Here is a 22,406-nt window from a genome sequence, read left to right as displayed (position 1 = left end):
GAGGAGAGGGAAAGTGGGAGGAGGAGGAGATGGAGGAAAGAAGAAAGAGAAAGAAGAAGACGGTGAGAGGGAGCTATGAAGGAGCAATGGAAGAGATGAGTTTGCTGATATGGATGATGAAGTCACTGAAATGCTCCACCTGTCCACCAAATGTGCAGCATTTGCAGCGTGCAATTATACTCAATTTAAAATGTGTATCTATATATATAACATAAATAACGTATCACAGAACACAGACCTGCGTTACACCCACTGCACACTAAATCACACTAGGTTGATACAGCAAGTCATTTTAGGGAGGCAGATTGCAAGTGAAGATGAAAGACAATTGTATAGGTCAAAACATTACAAATATTGGACAATGTTCCTTTACATCGTGTAGATGCAGTTATTATGGCTTTGATTTTATATATGCAGATATGAGGTTAAGGGTTTGAAAAGATGCTGTTACTATGCAAGTTCATGATTATACATCAAGATGGACACTGAAATAATTTGGACAATTAAAGAAATTTATTTGTTTAACCTACAAATTTGGAGATACGTATCCATACCAGTTGGCCTAGAAATGTCAGGGCAAAAATGAATGAACATTTAATATTAATTAAATAAGGTTTTTGTCTTATTGTTCAGTTTAGTTAAAACTAAAACCATTCAATTAATTACATGGGCATTTCTGCATTCCACGGTTGTTTAAAAAGTGTTAAAAACAATATTCAACAGCAAAAATCCCATGTCCACGGTCTTATGTATCACCACTGAAAGCCCCACAGCAATCAAACTGTAATGCATACATCTGTAAATCCAAGTCTAAATTCACATTCAGATGAATCATTTAATCTGCCCCTGCAGCTTTTCAATAGTCGCAGTGTTTTGTATTGAGCTGAGTGTAGAAGCTAAACACTGGATAGATGGAGTGAAAACACCCAATGTGAAACATCCGCTCTGAAACCTTGACATGGTGACAAGGAAATGCCTTGCTCCTAACAGCTCTATTTATTGAATTGTAGCAAATATTCCTGGCAGTGGGACTTTAACCAAACCCAGACTGGAGCTCACATCTGCACCCAATCACAGCAGAAAACCCCTCTGTTCCTTCTCCATTTCATTTATTCACAAAGCCCGGCACTTGGAAACATAATGTTTATTTGAAGTAATACTTTACTCCGAACTACTGGATGGCAATACGTTAGCATTTTCATTGTTGCATGCAGAATTTGTTCTGTAGAATAATGAAGACTGTGATCTCCTCCACTGCCACACTCCCATCCCCACGCCACCTCCAACCCCCCCTCCCACCCACCCCTTGCTCTGTTAAAACCACCACAAACTGTTGGTATGCATGTAAAACACATATATGCTACCTCTTTTTTTCTATGTTTTGCTTGTGCATATGCCATTCACCTCACTTGGTCTGGCAACAAAGGAGGGAGTTCATTCTGAAAATTCAGAAACAACATTTCTGCACACATGGGAATACGAGTATTTTGTACAATGCTGAATGCAATTTACAAATGACATCACACATTTTTAGCATCAAATCTTTATTTTTATTGACTTTTTTCAACTACTGAAACACTACAGGACACAGTAATATTGGGTTCACTTCTTTTTACTTACTGCATAAGCTAATAGACACCACACACTACCTGGCAGGTAGCCCTGATGTCCAGCTTTGCGAAAAGCAGGACAAATACAAACCCATGCACACATGTTTAACAATATACATTATGTACATGCAGAATACACACACACACACACACACACACACACACACACACACACACACACACACACACACACACACACACACATAGTGGTAAACATGCACACACTTTAAATAGGCATTTGCAGGATCAGCAAGCTAAAACGATAAATATCACTAATTTGACATGGGTGGACAATTAAATAGGCTAAATAAAACTCACATATACACTTTGTGCTTTCAAGGTATAGAACACGTAATTACAAGGCTCGGCTATGATCCCAGTGATCCTAAAGATGTTTAGATCTCAGGGGTCTTAGATAGTAAAAAAATAAAATGAAAAAAGGCAGCTTTTTGTCTTCTTTACTTTACCGTAAGAGTTAGAAGATATTTTTGCATGAATGGAGCTGAAATTACTTAATAAATATATAACAAAAGAATAAAATGCGAAAAAAAATCCTCTACTAATTTATTTTTGGTGTTCCTTTGGTCCCCTCTCTGCTCTCATAATTGCTACTTCCCACTCTGGACAAGCTAGGGTAGCTTGTAGTTGCTGTAATCACTAGGAATCCACACTTTTACAGGCAGACACACACTCTGATAAGTGCACTCATAGTCAGCAATTAGCTAGGTCAAAATTTTATTATAATTCAGAATCATACATAATAAAAGCTAAACCTCAACTCTGGAAGACCTTGAGTTTATGGCTACATGGTACTGAAAGAAAAAGACATTGCAATGCCTTGTTTGTTGCAATATTTATTGTGGTGTGAAAAAAATGCAGGTATTTTCACCAGATGACTTGAATAACTTCAATTTAGAAAGAACTGGTCATTCTAAAATGATTGAAGTGATTTTGTTGCCTTGAAAGTAAAAGTCAATCACTGAGAAATCTCAAAAAAAAAAAAAAAAAAAAAAGACAAACAAAAAAGCAGCTTCTCCAATGGTGTAACCTACCTGGCAAAGATATACAAAATGTTTTTTTCTGCTTTGGATGGAATCCAGATCTGTCTTTGCACTACTTATGCAGATTTTTTGGCATTTATTTAAATGATGAAGCAAATCAGTTGTGTTGCCTCTTGCTCATGGGGATGTTTTCACACAAATGACATTGTGTTTCTTTTTGAAACCAAGGTTTTCTTTTTCCTTGCCTTGCTCAATTTTCCACATGTAGAACTCTAACAAATTCTCTGTTGTTTAAATAAAGTTTTAAAAATCTCTTCGATACGCTATAACCACAGACTAAATGAGGTTTTATCAGACATACTTCTCTTGTAGATTAGAGATGTAACAATGAGAACTTTGCGGATGTCTTTCATCACCAAGCAGCAAAAAGCTGTAGCATGGAATCTCAGTTAATTTACTTACTTCACATCACATGTCCCACAATGTGACTAATGCACAAATCATATTGTTGATGCTGAAATTATATACTGGGCAGACCTACTTGAGTTGCAAATAAAAACATTAATTCTTGCTAACAAACCTTAGCTCGGGCTGGGTAGCTATACATCATATAAGCTAGTGGCAAAGATCAGCCTTTTTTTTTTCAAGTTTAAAGGGGCAAAAAAAAGACTGTCTGATAAGTTGACATTTATATTGGTGTCCTTCATAATGTGTTCAATAACAACAGCTTCATCCGCAAGCTGTCAGAATGCTAAACTTCTAATCCAGATATGCATACACTTCTGCACCTTCATGTAATTTTAGTATTTTCAGTTTCAGTATTTAAATTGTTTATCATTCCACAAGGTCACTTTAACTGTTGTGGACTTTACATCACTGGCTGCTGCTATGGACACTTAATAATAATTCAACTGCCAATTTGTAAAACTTAGGGATGTGTGTATGTGTGTGGGCAGGAGGGTGGGTGGTTGTGTGATTGCATAGGTGTGGGTGTTCTTTCGATTGTCCTTTTTTCTTTCCTCTGTTGTAAAGTTCGTTTAATTGCTTTAAACTGGATCCAGAAGAAACGCTGTCTCATCTTGTCCACACTACTGTAGTATGTACAGCTAAATGACAATCAAGCTTGATTTGATTTGATAACATTTTGAGGTTTCAGAATTTTTGTGAGTAGTGTTTAGTATGTTAAACAGGTTGAATAATAATGCCGTAAATCTAAGTTGAACTGTGATCATACACAAAATGTTAATGACTTGTCAGAATAGTATCACTCGAAACATCACTTTGGTCCAGACTGAATTATCTAAACAACTAACGAATGGTGTGTTGCAAATTTCTGTGCAGACATTGATGGTCTCCAGAGGATGTGTCCTGTTAATTTTGCTGTTCACTTAACACCATCATGAGGTTAAATGGCTTTTAGTGAAATGTCTGGACTATTGAATAATAATGTTATTTTGTATAGTATTTTCTTAACTAATTTGTTAAATGCTTTACAAAGAAGAAAGATGTAACAACAACATTGCAAGATATTGAGATCCATTGAGGTTGAGCAAAATTATAATGATCCCCTTTAATTTCCATCACCATCTTGGAAGAGTGTTTAATTTGTCAAATTAAATATCCAAACAGCTATCTGCAAGGATTGGTACCTACATGGCTCTTTAACAATAACTTCTACAGGTTTTCATCATTTCCTGACTGCTCCATGAGTGCTATTGATGGCTAACTAAGCTAATGGCTGGATTGGACCATACAATTTGTTGCAAACATTCATGTTCCCAGCAGAGTTAATTGTAATAACTGCTGATTGCTTGACTCCCTCTTTAGGCCCAGTTTTTAGCTTTGCTTTGACAGGGTATCTGCAAAACTAATTCCATTCATTTGAGCCTAGGCTGTAATCTCTGTTCAGTGCAAACAAACACATTCAGCTCCTTAACATTCACCCCATTTTCTTACAAAGAAATACAAAAAAAAGAAAAGAAAAAATGCATTTTGGTCTTTGTACTCTTGAGGTAAAAAAAAAAAAAAAGACAACCAAAAAAGAATGACTCTTTTGGTGTGTACGCACTCTTTACAAGGGGGGAACTATTACTGCTGCGTCCTCTATTGTTGTTGTGGTTTTGGTATAATAAAATGTTTTACAAGTTGAGACATTGTGCTTTCAAACAATCACACAATGATTCCATTCATGCTGGTGAATCTTTTGTATTAACACAGTAAGCTAATGCCTGCTAAACATCAGCGCTGTCATTGAGCATATAGCCATGTTAGCATTTAGTGTCGTCTCACAGTATGGCTCTGTATAGACTTCTAGGCTTATTGATAAAAAAGCAAGACAGAACTACATTCTAAAGTCACAAAATCCCTGTTTCATTTCATTTAAGCAGCTGAGCTGGCACAGTGCTGACACCGCTTTGACACATCCTGAGACTTGCTGATTATTCCAAGACGAAGTGATGTGATCTCATTCTATATTGGTATATATCTCTCCAGGCTACATTTAGGTGAAAGCCAATTCATCTGCACCTCTTGTCAACCGGCCCTCTCTTAGCCAAGAAAAGAAATTCCTCACATTCTGCTCACCATCTGAATATTGTCACTCTCTCTTCCCTCTTCCTATGTCTTGTATTCTTTTCTCTCCATCGTTTATTCCCCTTCCTTTCTTCACCTCTTATACCCCTGCCATATTTCATTTAAATATTTCATCCAGTTGTCTTGCGGCTCCTGCGGCTTGCCAAGTGTCATCTAGATCCAAGGGCCCGACATTAAAGTGGAGCACGGAAGTCATTTTTAAAGGCGTGTGTGTGTGAGCAAGAGAGAGACAGAAAGAGAAAAGGAAAGGGGTGGGATGGGAAGGAGAAGTGGCTCGGCCAGGGTCTGAGACGTCAGGTGGTGATAAGAAGTGAAAAGGTGGAGAAGACAGGGGAGTGATAACTAATGTACTTCCTGTGTACTTCTTCCTCTCCCCTGTCAACCCCTCCCACTCCAAAGACATAACTGATGTGTGATGATTTGTGAGTGTGTGAGTGTGTGTGTGTGTGTGTGTGTGTGTGTGTGTGTGTGTGTGTGTGTGTGTGTGTGTGTGTGTGTGTGTGTGTGAATCTGGGGTAATCTGATGTGTGATGTAAAAATGTTGGGCTCTACATGAGTGTGAAGATGTACATTTAGGTGTCTGTCGGGTGAACTGATGGGTGATGTGGAGTGTGTGTGTGTGTGACTAACTGATGGGTGACGTCAAAGCAGGGTAGCGAGGGAGGGCATGCACAGGCGACTGAAACATCTACTTAGCAACGAGTAACGTGTTAAGATGAGTGTGTTTCGTTGCACCTAAGTGTGTGAGCTTGTGTGCATATGGTCTCATACCCTGGAAGACTGCTAGTTCCGGCTGAAGTCAAATGCACCGGATCAATGAATGATCTTGCAAATCACTCCGCCAACCTGCAAAAACGTAGAAGAAGCAGAGGAAGTGAGATGATGAGATTGAGACCTCGAAATACCAATCTGCGTCGTTCTTTTGCCCTCCAAGTAACTCCAACTCTTGTTGTAGTTTAGATCGTAGCTGTGAAAACACGTCGACAAACACGGTTTGGCTTTTAACACATTTCTTCTTACGTTGTAAGGTAGCACTACCCCCCTGACATACGCCGCTTCCTGTTACAACACTATAAACCATGGTATAATACGTTAGGAGCGGTAAAATCACATCAACTGTACATCTCTATTTTCCTGCAGAGAGAATCACCTCATCCCACGTGTAAATGAAAGTCATCCTTTTTGTCACTATTGCATAGGCTGATGGGGTGAGCTTGGCATGTTTTATAAATAGAAAAAAGATATGAAAGCAAAGAGAGAAAAAAAATTAACAGAGTAGTGATAAAATGTGTAGTCATGTCCACTCTGTTACTAATACAGTACCTATTAATATGACTAGCATCTGCAGTATAAGGACGTGCCAAATGCACAGCATCAGTGCAGCAATAATGAGTGGCTACCACTGCTTTTTTTCAAAGTAAATACATTTATCAGTGTAACAAAACCACCGATGATGCTTAAGCAGCTACAGATTTAAGTACAACCCCAGCAAGTATCAAAGTTGATAACTGATTCTCATGTAGTATTTGCTTTTGCACTCAGTAATAGTATCTGGCCCATAACTGGTGACATTTTTAATCAAACCCCCCTCTTTTTTTTTTTTTTTTATTCAAATACTTCAAAAATTGTTTTCTTTATTTTAGTAGCAAACCTTATACCTGTGCCATTATGATTCAGTGGATGGTTCTCATGGTAACTGATTATTCAATCAGTGTGTAGTATTCTTATGAGCACCATATTTTGGCTCCTACTAGTGTCAGCTTGATGACTTCTTGCCCCACTGCTGACGCATCATGTCCAGCACCACCTAACTATTACCATTGTGTTTCACAGAGATTTAGAAGATGCAGTGAAAGAAATTCACTGGTCTGCTAGAGCAATTACAGAAATAAATTTGAAGCTCTCAAATTGCACTGGTCAACACGAGAGGAGGGACGCAATTATGCATGGCATACAGTATATATATATATATATATATATATATATATATATATATATATATATATATATATATATATATATATATATATATATATATATATATAGCACCATTCAAAAGTTTGGGATTGCTTAGAAATATACATACATATATATATATATATATATATATATATATATATATATATATATACACACACACATCCACACATAATAAGATGAGGAATAATAAAAATACCAGTTTTTTTAGCTTTTTTTTGTTGTTGATGTGGCTCATTTTAGCCCCAACACATTGTCTAAAAAGAATAAAAAATCCTAAAACTGAACCAGCTTTTGGTTTAATTTTATTGAGTGTCAAAACACTCTGAGGAGTACATATCTCTTAGTGTATTTTTGCAGTGATTTAGCCCACTGGCTTTCAGCATCAGGGTCAGCAGCCATTGTATAGGTGTTGACCCTGATGCTGTGTGCTACAGCTCCAGTGGGTCAAGTGATGATTCCTGAAATGAAAGAAGAAAAGAAAAATATTCTACCTTCAATTCTGATTTTTGTGATCTTTGCTTTATTTTCTTTGAGATTTCAAATGAAGCTCTCTATTACTCAAAAAACAAGTGTTCACAATTCAAAGGGACATTGTGAGAGTTAACAAATACAATAGATGCTGCTTCGTATTAAGGGGTTACAAGTAAGACATGCTGGGAACCAATGCTTTAGTCTATACTGTATAAACCTTTAATTTTACTTGAGTGCCAGGAATTGGATTTATAATGACAAAGCTCTTCATTTGTATCAGTGGGACTAGGGGGCATAATTAACACTTTCTAGTTATGACTCAGTAATTTGCTTAAAATCACCAGTTTGTGCAACAGAGTTTTGTAAAATGATAGTTAGTCAAATAGTAATCAGGACAAAAAACTATGTAAATTAGTTAGAACAACGTTTTCCTTGCCCGTTTTCTTGACCACAAGAAACATTTTATGATTACAGGGATAAAAATTAATACAAGGAGAAGCGATCTTCTTGCTTTATGTTAGATACAACACACACATATTTGGCCGATTCAAACACTAATATTCTACATTTTAATGTTTGACCTCTTTCAAAACTATTTTCATCTACCTCACACAGATACAGATACACACACACACACACACACACACACACACACACACACAGTAACAGATCTACGTGTTTCTGCACATATGAGGTTTCTGTTCCGCTTGCCAAGCTGCTCACTGACCCCCCACATGTGTGTTTGACCTTTCAACTCTGTGCTTCCCCCTCAGGAGAAAGGCGCTGCTCTCTGATGCACCTTTGTACATCCCACCACACACAAATACACTGATCCATTGAGTGTGTGGATTTAGCTTTGCGGAGCGACTCCGGTCAAGCTTGTGGTCACCCACAGTAACAGATAAAAGGATATATCACATCCTTAGTCCCTAAAACCACAAGTGTGGGCTGCTGGACACACACACACCCATAGATACGCACATATACACACCAGGCACTGAGCTCCTGAGTCCTCAGCTTAGCACTTGATCCTCTCTCTGGGAGGTTGACAGTTCAGAAGGAAGGGCTTTACAAACTACTTCGGACTACACACACACATATACACCCTTCACAGGACACAGTGCGTCCCTGTGAGAGTCCAGAACCTCGGAGGCCTGATCATGGTGATCTGCTGGTCACCATCTGTTTACTGTCGAGGACACTGCATCCTATTTCCACGACCATCAGTCATCACTTCGCACGCACGAAAATCCGCATCTCAGCATTTGAGGAGCAGGAGACATATTGAAAAAATCACGCCAGTGAGCAATCCTCTGTGTCACTAAATATCCTAAAGCTAGGACTACTCACTCTCTGCAGAAGTGGAAAATCATTTGAGCATATTGACCTCTCTACTTGCCTCCCCCGAGGTAGGGCAGATTGTTGGCCATTTCAGGCCCGGCAGTGAAGCGCTAATTCAGACAGGCGTGGAGCAGTCGCAGAGCAGACATGACTCCAACGTGGATGTCAAGTCAGCTAACATCTTCACACAGCCCAAGGGCACCTGACTGCCAGTTTGTAAGGGAGAAACTGTGGCCATTGCACCCCAGGGTGCCTACATTTAACACAGTATCCTATCTATTGTGTGTGCAGAGGCATGGACAGGCATATAGATAATGGTTCAATGTGAGGTCAGTGTGAGTTTACGTTAGGAGACTTGTATGGGTATGACAGGAAACGTGCACACATAAACAAACACAGATCAAGTGCATGAAATTCTAAAGTGTATTTTAACTGACAGATGCTTGTCTTGTGGCTTTATTGTAGGGACATTTTTTATTACTTACTGTAACTCCTACTCAATCCTGTTTCCTATGAATTGTTAATGTACATCTAATTTAATTTGCCAGATTTGGGTGATGGGTGACAAATGAAAAATTAAAATAAAAAAATTAAAATTAAATTTAAGATAAAATAAAAAAAATTCAACAGAAACAGGAAACTGGATGGCCACATAAAATAACTTTCTGTGACGTTCACTGGAGCCTTTTGTCATTTTCAGTATCAAGCTGAGTGTGCCCCTCCTGGCCAGAGAAAGCAAAGTGCAGAGGGTGGGAATCGTCCACGATGGAGAGGGGTTTCAAGAACATCTTCGTCTCTGTCACTGCATGTAGATTGTCCATCTCCACACAGACACACACAGAACTGAGCCGGCCTTCTTAGTAAGTTTATTGAGTGTTTTTACGTCATCTATCCTCAGATGTTTGCTCCACATAAAAAAGAATGAACTGCAGCCTTGCAGTGTTTCGATGACGATAGTGGTGGAGAGTTTTGTCTGCACAGGCCACAGTACACGACTTACGTCACTGCCATACTCACCATCCAGGCAGTGACGCAGTAGAGTCATTTGCTTGTTCCAGGTGGCTATTTTTGGTAATTGTGTATGTGTTAAAGTGCAGGTTTTAAAAGTCTGACGTTGTGATGTACCACTCTGAGCCACGTAATGTCCTGTTCATCATCCCAGTTAAAGCTTCTTTGTTTTGATTTTAATTTAATATTGAACAAATCAACACAGCTTTGAGGTCAGTGTAAGACTTTGTTTAACATTTAAACTTTTCCAAACTTTAACCAAGCATTTTGAGTTGCCTTAACAAATCAGAATTGTATTAATCAAGTTTCATGAACCTACAATTTTAGGAAAAAAAAAACCAACCAAAACTGACAATAATTATTTTCCAGTTGATCTTAGATGAATTAGTGTCTTGCATTGGATACAAACATTAAGCAGAAATAAATATTTCATAATATTCTTTGAAATAAATGGAATTCCACAACACAAGCTAATGCAAATGACCTCTGTATGAAGAGAGTTTGTGCCTAAATAGTTTGATGCATCTTTTAATCTGATTTAAACACTGAAAACTAAACTTCTCTACTTTTCTATTTGTGCAGCTCTCTAATAAAAGAAAACAATCTGTCTCTGTTTCCCTGTAACAGGTGTATGGTACAGGGTAGCGGTGAGCTGGATGTGGGTGGTGGAGGGAGATATTAATGTGACAGTAAGAAGAGTTGCAATAAGATAAACACTGGGTGCAGCTGAAGTACCTTTGGGCTGATGTGACATAAGTATCAGCTCATGATTTGTGTCCGCTGCGCTTCCTACACACCTGCTGTATATCCTCAGATATACTGTATTTCACTCCTGAGTGTTTCTATAACCTAGTGCTATGTTTGCATATGGCCAATATTTATATAATACAGTTAAGCTGTAACAAAGAATGAAATGGCCTCAGATCTTGCGTTTAATTCAGGTTAGACAGACTGATGTATCTCAAGTTTATGCAAGGTTTCTGTCTTTTTCAGCTGAATGTAGAACTTAATTTGATTTGAAGGGTTTCATCCTATATTACTGCAAAATGTGATTATTATTTTTTTCTGTTTTTGTTTTTTTGTTTGTTTTAAGACCCTTGCAGTTACAGAAAATTTTCATTCCAGCTGAAACCTGGGACTGTTAGGGACCAGTCAGGGTTTAGGAATAATAGAATTTAAAGGGAAAGCAAAGCTGATTGAAATGTGTGCTTAGACGCTAAGACAATGATCAGGTAAGTTCTGTTTGTTTATTACTTATTGTACTTCTCTTAATTGTGCATGGTTAATGGACGATGCAATGGCAAAGCTTTTCTTTAAAGAGAGGCCTCAAACTAACCTGATTCCAGCGTATACCTGAACTAACACCTCACCTCTACTGATGGATTTATGTTGGTGACTTCCTCATCTTTTAAGCTACAACTGCTAAATGACTGTAGTACAACGCCTCACCATATCAATGACCACAGCTTGCTAGCTATCTTGCTTGATGAAAAAGGAAAAAGGGGCCAGGGCTGTGGACTAAAACTATTGCTATTGGTAGATGAGTCACAGCCACAAATAAGCTAAGCACACTTTGCCTTGATATTTGGTTGTTGTGACAAAGTTTTGCTTGCTTTAGGCAATGCAGGTGATGGAATAATTACACTCTGTGCTACCCATAGCTGAACGTGCCCAATGTTAAGATTGTTCAGCAATACGCCCCCAATGTTTGATTCAGTCTGATTTGACTCGGCTGATGCTAACACCAGCTCCTATGTACAGAGAACTGCTCCCTGTCGTGCCATTGGAATCGTACCTCATTGACCTATGAGGTTTTCTGTACAGCAAACAGCACACAGTTCCTACATTGAAAGAAATGGGAACAAAGTGTCTATGCCGAGAATAAGTCCAGCACCATCAGAGCTGAAAAATGTATGTATTTATTTATTTTATCTATTATTTTGCAGTAAATTGCAGTCCAATTTTTGTTTTGTTATTTTTACAAGTCATTTTCAGTTTTGCGACTTAAATATAAATAAATCTGTTTGCAGTAACCACACTCCTCTAAAAACATGTAACTTATATAATTAAGTATAGCAAAAGCAAAGAACTAGATGTCTTTAATAATGAATACACAATTTATTGTAATTTAAGTACATACAAAATATAAATGAATAAATAAATGAATAAAGAAATGCATATATATATATATGTGTGTGTGTGTATATATATATATATATTTTTTTTTTTTTTTCACTAGTGTTTTTATATTTGGGATATATTATTGTCATAGGCCAATTAACATAAATTACCTAAATATATGTATATATTATTAAAATAATTCTTGTTTCTCACTAGTGGCATCTGGCCTTCATCTTCATATAGATCTTTCTGCCTGTTGAATTCCTCCAAAAACAAAGGATGTGAATGGAGTTTGAGCTTCACCGACAAGAAAATGACAATATAATAGCTGTAATATGTCCTTCCAGTAAGAGTCTGTTGTAACTCTGGACAGTCCACGCTGTCAGTGGAGTCTCAGTCTGGACATTTCTAGTTTTACAACATTGCCCAATCAGACTGAATAGAGACAAAACTGGCAGAAAAATTCTAAAGGTTGAAAATTAATCTAATTCTGATTTATTGATGCCATATTTATGGGTCAAGAACGTTCAAGACACATATGTATACAGTTAAATCTTTGTAAAAGGGTTCTGTTTATCTGTAGAGTGTCTTGTATTACCAGATGATGCATTTAATGCAATACAAAATTACTCAGATATGTGTGAGACTGGTCAAACTCAGTAAAAACAATGAAAGAGCAGTGCTTTTCATTTGCAAACCTACATATTTAAATGATTTAATGTATTCTTCCTCATAATATAAATCATTAGTGTTCCTTTTTGTCCAACTGTCCAGTCGGCTGGACGGCTGCACTGCAATTAGTCAGAAGTCCAACTTTGCACACTGGTTGGGTCTGCTTCATAAGTGAATTGTAAACATTGAACTCATGGGAATGAAGGTTGTTGGGGGAAGTCAGAGCTTGCTAAATGGTTAAATTCACACATTCAAACATCCTGAATGTGCCTGAAGTGGCACTAAATGTTTAGGAATAAAAATGACAATACAGTGAAATGCATTTATTTAAGGGAATTTTGAAAGTAAATACTGTCATCAATGTAACAGTCGATGTTGAGAGGAGCAGCAAATTTTATCTGCAGTAAATATTTTAAATCCACAGATGCCTGAAAGACCTCACTACTTCTTATGTACATTTGTGTTACTTCTATTTAAAAAAAAAAAAAAAAACATCTGTTTTCATTTATTCATTGAATTCTTTTTTTTGCATCTCATTTTCTGTTTTCTTTTGCCATGGAAGCCACTGGTGTTTCCAACTTTCATTAAGGTAAAACTTGAATTAATTTAACATACAGAATGAATTATATGAGTAAACTTCCACAATTAAACTGAGACAGGTGGCACTGAGACACATGGAAGAAGACGAATTCCAAAAAGAAGAAAATGGCCCAATCTCCACCCTCAGGTCGAAGCACTAAACCCTCACAGATTTAGCAGATGTCACAGCTGTAGTGTTAAGTGTGAGCATTCATGAGGGCTTGAGATGATGTAAAAATGAGGAATGGGACACACTATGGTGACGGTACACATTCACCATTTAAAAAAAGGACTTCTTTTCATTTGCAGATTAATAAGCTGGTCAGTTAATCACTGAGTTTGTGACATTACAGTGTCTATGCATTTTGGCAAACGACCAAAAGTCATATGTAAGAACATATGGAAATCTTATGCAAAACATTTGACTGGAAACACAAACAACTCTACAAATAGTGCAATACAGTAAATAACCACAACAGCAGCAGCCAGATGCTGTCACTAGTCACAGAGAAACGTCAAGCCGATTTCTTCCCTAAGCCATTGGTTTGTGTACACTTTATGGGGGCTGGACAACCCTGTTTATACATCACCAGTTTTACTATGAAGAAGTAGTGAGCATAATTGCATTGGAAAATCTATACCAGAGCTCTTATGCACTTGATGATTTTACAGTGGGACAACCCTGGGACTGTCAAGGACTTAATGGGAATGTGCCGCAAACTCTGTGACTCTGAGAGTGGAAATTGGACCAAAGAAGAAAGAATAAGAAAGTTGGAGAGCTGCAACTGCGAAAGTCTTTATTCCTTTAAGACATTAGCAGTGGACGAAGTAAATCAGAAAGTGAACAAATCATAGACACATTTCATAAAAGAAACAATTGTGGATGTTGTTGATATGGCCTTTTGTGGATTTTATTAACAATAAGATAACTATTTGAGAATGACAGCTTTATTTTTCTAACTCAGTCTTGAAGAATCTACTGATCAAGTGAACTCCATTTTTTATTTTGATGATAGTTAAACCTAAATTCTAACTATGATTTTCTGTATGCAAGTGTTACTTCTGACTTTTCTATATTCAACTTCTGATTCATTGTATCCACCTTTTTCCTGATGCTGTCTTTAAATAGTCCTCAGCTGGATCATCCATTTCAAATCCAACTAGACACAATTAGAAAAGCACATCTTCACTGTCAATTAGCAGATGTGGAACTGATATTGCTGCAGCACCGCATAAAGAAATGTAAATGAGCAGTACTTATTTGGAATTTGACTTTGAATTTATACTATAAACACACTGACTGTCTCTTGATAAACAAATGGAGAATAAATAAATAAGGGATAAAAAAAAGAACAGGTAAGTGGTCTTTTTTTATTTAGAGAAGAAGTTTCTGGGGCTCTCGAAGGAGCCCTGGTGGTCCCTGAACTTGACTTTGAGAAACCGCTATTTTCAAGCAGAGTAACCAATGAAGTACAGTAATGGAGTGTAGTGGCCTGAAGTGTAGCTATGAAGTCTTCCCTAATGACTCTAGCACATGTGTGTCTGGCTTTCAGCCCTCTCATTAACGTCACTGGACACTGTATACTTTGTGGCCGTGTGTGTGTGTGTGTGTGTGTCTGTGTGTGTTTCTGTGTGTCTGTGAAAGAGAGAGAGAGAGAGAGAGAGAGAGATGCTGCTGTTTGCTAGTGTAGCAAGGCTTAGAGTGCTCTGGTGATCTCATCTCCTCTTAAGAGTGCTCACCCTGTAGCTGTGGATGTGTCTGTGTTTACATGCACACCCACCTACAGGACTCACTACTCGTATACTTCATCCACAGGATGTCTTTCATTCTCCAGCAACTGGAAGGATGTAATGTGTCTCACCTCCTCTTTACAGAAGCTTCCATTTTCTTCATTTCTGGCTCAGGAGTAAATGTTTATTAAGTGTTTCTGTTTCATTTTTGACTCGGTTGCAGATGTTGCAGCTCTAGTTTATGAATAAGCAAGGCCTGTGCGTGTGTTTGCGTGTGTGCGTGTGTGGTAAACAGGGTGGTTTGCTCTGTGGAAGAAGGAATTTCCCCCAGCAGTCCCCATCAGTAATAGTGCCTGTAATGAGCTGCAGCTGTCAGCGTGGTTTCCGCACACACATTCACATAAAACACACACACACACACACTCGCAGTAAGGAGGAAGCAGTGACTCACTCAGCAGTGCGCCGTCATACTGTATGCTGATAAACAGTGTAACTCATCAGACTTTGCATCAGACATTAGACACAAACATTTCCTCAGAAATACCTACTCATAAAAATAACTGAGTTCGAGGGTTTACTTTCCAGTCTACAGTTTGTGCAACTAAAAAAGCACACTGATTGCTTCTCACTTAAAGATACAGTCAATGAGAAAAAAAAACTAAATTATTTTTCAACTCCTTTACTCTGTGCTATGCTGTTTTTCGATATTTAATACGACAGGGAAAAAACATGTTGTGTATTCCAATAACGACTTATATTAGAAAATATATTTTTAAAATACTAATCCCACGTTAACATATGTGTCATTAATGTAAAAAAAAATGCCATGTAAGACAATTCCTTATATTAGCATACGTGAAATTGGAGCAGCAATGACATTATTGATTGCTGATTGATTGTGTTTGTAGAAAACACAGCAAAAACTTCATCATCCAAATGTGCATGATTGCAGTCTGATTTACTTCTTACTCGTCCTCCACCTCCTCCTCTAACAATCCCAATGAAGGAAGATTATTTCACTAAATCTCTGTTTCCCTGTTTGAGGTCCTGCAGAAACCCTGGGAAAGAGCTCAACTGTTCAAAAAAACACACTTAACATTCTTGGATGACTGTTGCCAATTGTACAAGATTTGTTTAGAAACCTGTTTTTAATTTATGGTGCATCTTAGAATGTGTGAAAGACACATTTACTTTGTTTGGGTCTCAGGCACCTGATTGTAAAACGTGTTTAAATATAAAACACACACACGTCTATATCTACAACTGAAGTGAGAAAGTATTTTTCAAAATTCCAAATGATGTATCCATTACCCATGTTACATAAAACATTTCATATTTCATAATCGTGATACATAAGGTACAGCACTATTGGAAAAGTCAGCATTGCAACCCTCATTTTGACCTACTTTTTTGTTTGTTTTTGACAAGGTCAGAAGTATTTTTTTAAAGGAACACACAAAGACAGCTTTACATAAAACACAAGAGTTAACAGTATTATCTGGCTTTGTTTCCACTCATATTATACCTGCCTTTTACTAGCATTTCATTTTATACAATGGCAATGGACTTAATAATTCAAACTTGCGTTAGTGTTTTGATTTTTCTCATTACGACTAACTGTGACCATTCATGAACCATTTAGTCTTTTCTTTGTTTGTATAATGAAGATATTCATTTACACCTAAGGAGTCTTTGAGTCATTTTCATCTTAGTCCCTTTTTAACTAGAATATTAGGAAAAGTGCCTGTAATATGAAGTGTTTAATTGCAGTTTAGTTTTACTACTTCAGAATACACATACAAGTGTCTTTTCTAATCTAGACTATGCTAATGAAGCAGTGAGCAGCCCTACAAGTTTCTTGGCTTTGACCCACCGGGCTTCCCAACATGTTTTTTTTCTGACCTTTTTCCCTAAAAACAAAAATCACAACCTCTAACCCACTAAATGCAGAGAATAAATAATAAAAGCAGCACCGTATAGTGGCCCAGCTGAGCCGTGGCTTTGTGTTTTGACTGGCCCAGCCCTCTGTGACCTCTGCCAATTTTTATCTCATTTCAGTCTAACTTTGTAGATCAGACTTTAATTTTGAAGCACGGACCTCGGGACAGTGATGAATAGGCTGCATCAAGGAGGACTTAAATTACCCCTCTCCCTGGTGGCAACACTGACCACAAGGAGAGCTGTGTGTGTGCATACGTGTGTGTTTGTGTTGTCGGTGTGCGTGTGTGTGTGTGTGTGTGTGTGTGTGTGTGTGTGGTGACCTAGTAACAGCAGACAGAGAAAGAAAGAGGGCTGGTCAGCACTTGCCCTCTCAACCCTGCTAGCTCCGCAGCACATCCAACCAGGGAGGAGGGAGGGAAGACAGTGGGGAGAGAGGAGGAGACAGAGAAAGAGAGAAAGTAACAGAGAGAGAGAGCATCCACTCCATCTTTTTCAGCTTCTCCTGTCAATGTGTTGTCTTGTTTTTGGTGGGAGTTTGTAACTTTTAAGGTTATTTGAGGAGAGTATAACCCTGGCCTCCTTTTTGTCTCTTTCCATGCAAATAAGTGCCTTTTCCATCACCACTGCCCTGTGTTGGGGAAGGCTACTTTTGGAGGTCATTCAGCTATCAATGAAACCACAACACTACAGAATAAAATAGTCTGAAGGAAATTTGAAGGAAAGCAAGGTAGGATGGTTTGGCTAACAGCCACAGGCAAGGCCTTAGGCAAAGATGAAATAAATTAAAAACAAGGTGACAAAAAGCAGATTTTAGGGAGGAAAGGAGTTCTGGAACTAAAGTGAGGAGTTTAAAGGAGCCACATCCTTTAAGCTATTCCACTGTAAGAGAAGCATATATATATATATATATATATATATATATATATATATATATATATATATATATATATATATATATATATAAGTGTTTGAATCTATTGTTCTCATAGAATTAGTAAGAAAAGGCTTTTAAAATATGTTCCAGTGTTTTAAGGAAAACATGGCTATTAGTAAATAATAATTTCTCAAGAGGAATATTATTCAAGCAGGGTTTCACTGAACCTGTTCATTTAAGCGGATTTGGTGACCTCCACATTTTATTTTTTTTCACTTTTCACATATTTATCAGCATGTGGCCCCTTTTTGAGCTGAAATGTGCGGTCATGCTGTGAACGGGTGAAAGGATTCAGGAGCTATGCCATAAGTTAAGTGGTTTGGGAGGGAGCATGGCCTGCCCTATATCAAATACTGCCTTTCTTTAATTTTTTTTCTTGTGTTTTTTTTTCTTCCAAATTGCTCGGCTGACTGTCCCTCCTCATGGCTCTTTACCACTCTACTAGAAACCAGTGTGCCGTGAAGGCGGTGCGCAACGCCGCCTCTCTTTGGAAAAGTGATCTTCGTGAAAGAAGATGGAAAAACAAGAAAGTGTAATCTGGACTTTGGAGGATTCCGACCAGATAAAGGAATATAACGTTTTAAGTTCTTATTTACGTTTTTGTTGTTGTTGTTGTTTTGTTTTGCCCTTTTTTCACTGGGAAGACAATGTCTCATAACACATCCAAGCGATTAAGTATATGCTCTATCCAAAGTGCGCACTGGATATGTGTGTGTGCGCGCTTGCTTATGAGGTCTCTGTGCAACTTCAGTCAGTCTCGACACTGTCTTGGCTGCTCTTTGATTAAGAGGAACGATAATAAAAACGAATCTGGATTCAACTCTCCATCGTGCTGTGCCAAAACTGCGCCATGCCATGCGTCCGTGGAGAGACATTTGGTGCTCCGGCTTGTGCGTAAAGACAGCAGCGGCAGGAGGAAGAGGCGAATTCCCAAGTCCCTCACTGAATCCCGCCTTTACCAAACATGCATGCACACAGACACACACACAGACACACACACGGCATAAAACCTTTTGGTGCCTGGACCTAAATGTCCGCGCGTCCTCGCACTAATGCGTTTAAGTACAGTATCTCTTTTGCTGATGGGATCAATATTACAACTGTTTATGATTAACTTCATGACTCGCGCGCTCATCTTCCCTCCATCCTTAAATACACTTTATGCCTCAATCACTCAAATATAAAACTATGCGCGTCAACGTTTGTAAAGCCTGTAATTCCAACATACCCTGGTGTGCCACCGCAGTTTTACTTTGCAGTATGATGCACTGTTCTGGACGGGAGAAGTAAATCTGTTCACTTCACAGCGACTTGAATATCACAACTGCGAGCAACGAAAGACAAGGGAGGCGAATTAGATTAGTTTTAATATCAGTGACAACATGAAAAGTCAGAGATACACTGGGATGTTTAACCCACAGGCCTTCTGGAAAGTATTAACAGTCCGAATTTGATACGTCGGGCCTATTTATTTTGCAGTTTTCTTGTATGATACAAGCAGACGCCAATTAAATTGTGGTGATTTGCTCATGTATTTATTTTCCCAAAAATACCGTCGTCCTTTTTTTTAAAAAAAAAAGAAAAAAAGCCAAGAAAAGAAGCTAAGAAAAGAAACATCGTGCGCAAAACCTATACATATACAGTTCTGTTCTCTTTTACAATAATCACAAAGTTAAAAAAATTATTTACACACTAAAGAATAATTCAGTGGATTTAGCAGATATACAGTAAACGGCATAATTTGACCCAAAATTACACCGCAAGTCTCCTAAATTACAAATTACAACGTTCGATTCCAGTTCGGGCGATATTAGTGGTTTTTATTAAAAGACGTTTTGCTTTACCAGATATGGATCATATTGAATTACTTTCTGTAACACAGCTTGATGCTTTTCTTAGTGCCTCAAGTGCTTTAGAAAGTTTTATGTAACCGTTTTAATGTCGTGAACCTAAGACATTCTCTCTCCCTCTCTCTCTGTCTCGGTCTCTCTCTCTCTCTCTCTCTCTCTCTCTCTCTCTCTCTCTCACACACACACACACACACACACACACAGGGAGAGAGAGAGAGAGACTTAATAAATCCTAAGGGAACTTTAGATTTTTGAATAAACAACAACAACACTGCAATAACACAACAGCATAATTATCAGGGTTAAAACGTATATTCATCACTATTTTTATTCCGTTGGAACGTTGATTACTGCTGCAAATGACCAAGAAAGGAGGTGAAAAGATAATGCAAGAAGGAAAATAATAACCATGAAAATAAAGATTCCTGATGGTGCACTGACAAAAAGTCATTTACTATCTGTGTAGCATGAAGCGCACGTCAAAAGCCAAATTTGCTTTACAAGTCCGTGTTGGGTGCGTTCTTCCCAAACATACATCCGACACCTACTTGTACCCAGTTCACCAGCAGATGCGTAAAAGTCTAGTGCACATCACACCGATGACTGTCTAGCGTTCTGAAGTGTGGCATTATACGAACGACTTTAAGAGAAGAAATAATTAGTTTGTGATAATGCATTTTGCACTTCTGTGTTTGGTCTGGTATGAATCATGCACCCACCACCCACACGCCCCATAATGTGCCCAGTTACGAACACTTTGAGGCAGGATTTGTGAAATGACAGCAGTTAAAATTTCAGAGGAAGCAGAGATGTTATAATGTGCCTCCAGGTGTGCGGCAGAAAATGCACATACAGAAAAAAAAAGATGAACAAAACTTGTATATAGCAGTTCTGTGAAAGCACATTAAAATGTTTAAGAGATTATAAAAAATGCAAAAAATAAAATAAGGGGGTAATTATTTGGAGATTTCCATGTATTAAATAGTGAACACTATAGACCCATCTTTACTGTTAGAAGGAACTGGAAGGCGAGCTCGTTAATTTACTTTATAACACAAAAATGCTCTTCTCTGCCCATACGTATGTATATATATATATATATATATATATATATATATATATATATATATATATATATATATATATATATATATATATATATATATATATATATACATATATATATACATATATATATATATATATATATATATATATATATATATATATATATATAGTTTTTGTTATAAACTTTCTTTTTTTTCTGGCAACCGGAGAGCCAAACACCACCAGCCCTATTGAGCCTGTCATGGAATATAAAAGTATTTCCATGTCTCAAAAATTCAGAAACCTGAGACACGTTGTTTCTCTTTCTGTTCTTGTAGATATTTGGTGGTGTTCGCGCCTTCGGGAGCCACAAATCACTCGAAATCCTATTTGGAGGTGAAGAACCGCCGATCTTTTATTTGGCTTGTACTGAGTGGACTGTGTCAGTCAGGCGGAGAGCAGGAGAGCTCTCCATCGCCCGCGAGCGCGCGCAAGTTGCGTCTGTGTGTGTGTGTGTGTGTGTGTGTGTGTGTGTGTGTGTGTGTGTGTGTGTGTGTTGTGTTTGAGTGTACACGGTTGGAGTGGGAGGGGTGTTGGAGTATCGCAAGGAATGTGTGCAGTTGTGTGTGCGTGCGTGTGTGTGTCTCTGTGTGTGTGACACTGATGGATGCGCCAATGGAAAGACGGACAGATGCTTGGGCGGATCTAACGGCATGTAGTGGTGGAGCGGCGCACACAGTCGCGGTGAGATTACGGCGAAAACATCCTCTTTCTGCGGAGAGTCACCAATCACCGAACCTTCCAACGAGCCCGGTGAGCGGAGGAGGAACGGACGGACTTTCCGGTTAACCCCGAGAGAAGCGATACGTTCAGAAAAGGCTGGGCAGATCTGATTCCCTCGGCGGATACGACGAAGAAAGCTGTTTCTCTGGCTATTGACGAGCGTGAGAGACGAGACGCAGCAGCACCGCGTCTGGCTCAGAGGAAGACAGGAGGAGAGAGAGGGAGAGAGAAAGAGAGCGAGAGAGACAGCCTTTGGCAACTCACCCTTGTTACCCTCCCTTGTTCTTCCATTCCCTCTACAAGAATCTTTTATCCATTATTTTCACCGCCGTGAGGGCACGCGTTCCACTCTGCGGATTTGCCTGAAAAATACAAGAGAATATTTTCATCCTCACCACTTCACCAACTCAGTTGAATTTAAAAAAAAACAAAAAAAAACTTTCATTCATAAGGTGAAACACTGCGAGGAAAAGGAGCAGCTGCATCTCCAGAAAATGTCTGAATAACCTCTATCTCAACTGAGGAAGACTGTCAGCTTACCTGTAAAGACAAAAAAGTACTTTATTTCATTCCATCCAGTGCCAAAAAAAGACGGACATCGCTTGGTCAAGAGTTTGCGCCTCTCCGGTCACTTCAGGCGCAGGAAGAGAGCGGAGCGCAGTGTGGGGAGACACGTCTGGTTCGCTGCGTGGCTGATTTAAATAGCTCCTATCAGGCCACGTAAAGAAAAAAAAAATACGGGGGA

The 22,406-nt window shown here is 38.4% G+C and overlaps 1 long non-coding RNA gene across 1 annotated transcript; it reads right to left on the bottom strand.

Moving 5' to 3' along the window:
• Window positions 1-1,527: 1,527 nt before the first annotated feature.
• On the bottom strand, window positions 1,528-22,342 carry LOC118471399 (uncharacterized). Its single transcript, XR_004848693.2, has 3 exons — window positions 22,202-22,342; window positions 21,926-22,023; window positions 1,528-6,049 (listed from the first exon to the last, which is right to left on the bottom strand). It is a non-coding gene; the product is annotated as an uncharacterized LOC118471399 (long non-coding RNA).
• Window positions 22,343-22,406: the final 64 nt, after the last annotated feature.

This window comes from Amphiprion ocellaris, chromosome 1 (assembly GCF_022539595.1).
Source record: "Amphiprion ocellaris isolate individual 3 ecotype Okinawa chromosome 1, ASM2253959v1, whole genome shotgun sequence".
NCBI lineage: Eukaryota > Metazoa > Chordata > Actinopteri > Pomacentridae > Amphiprion > Amphiprion ocellaris.
Note: the sequence above shows the minus strand (reverse complement) of the source record. Positions and strands in the feature narration are given on the sequence as shown.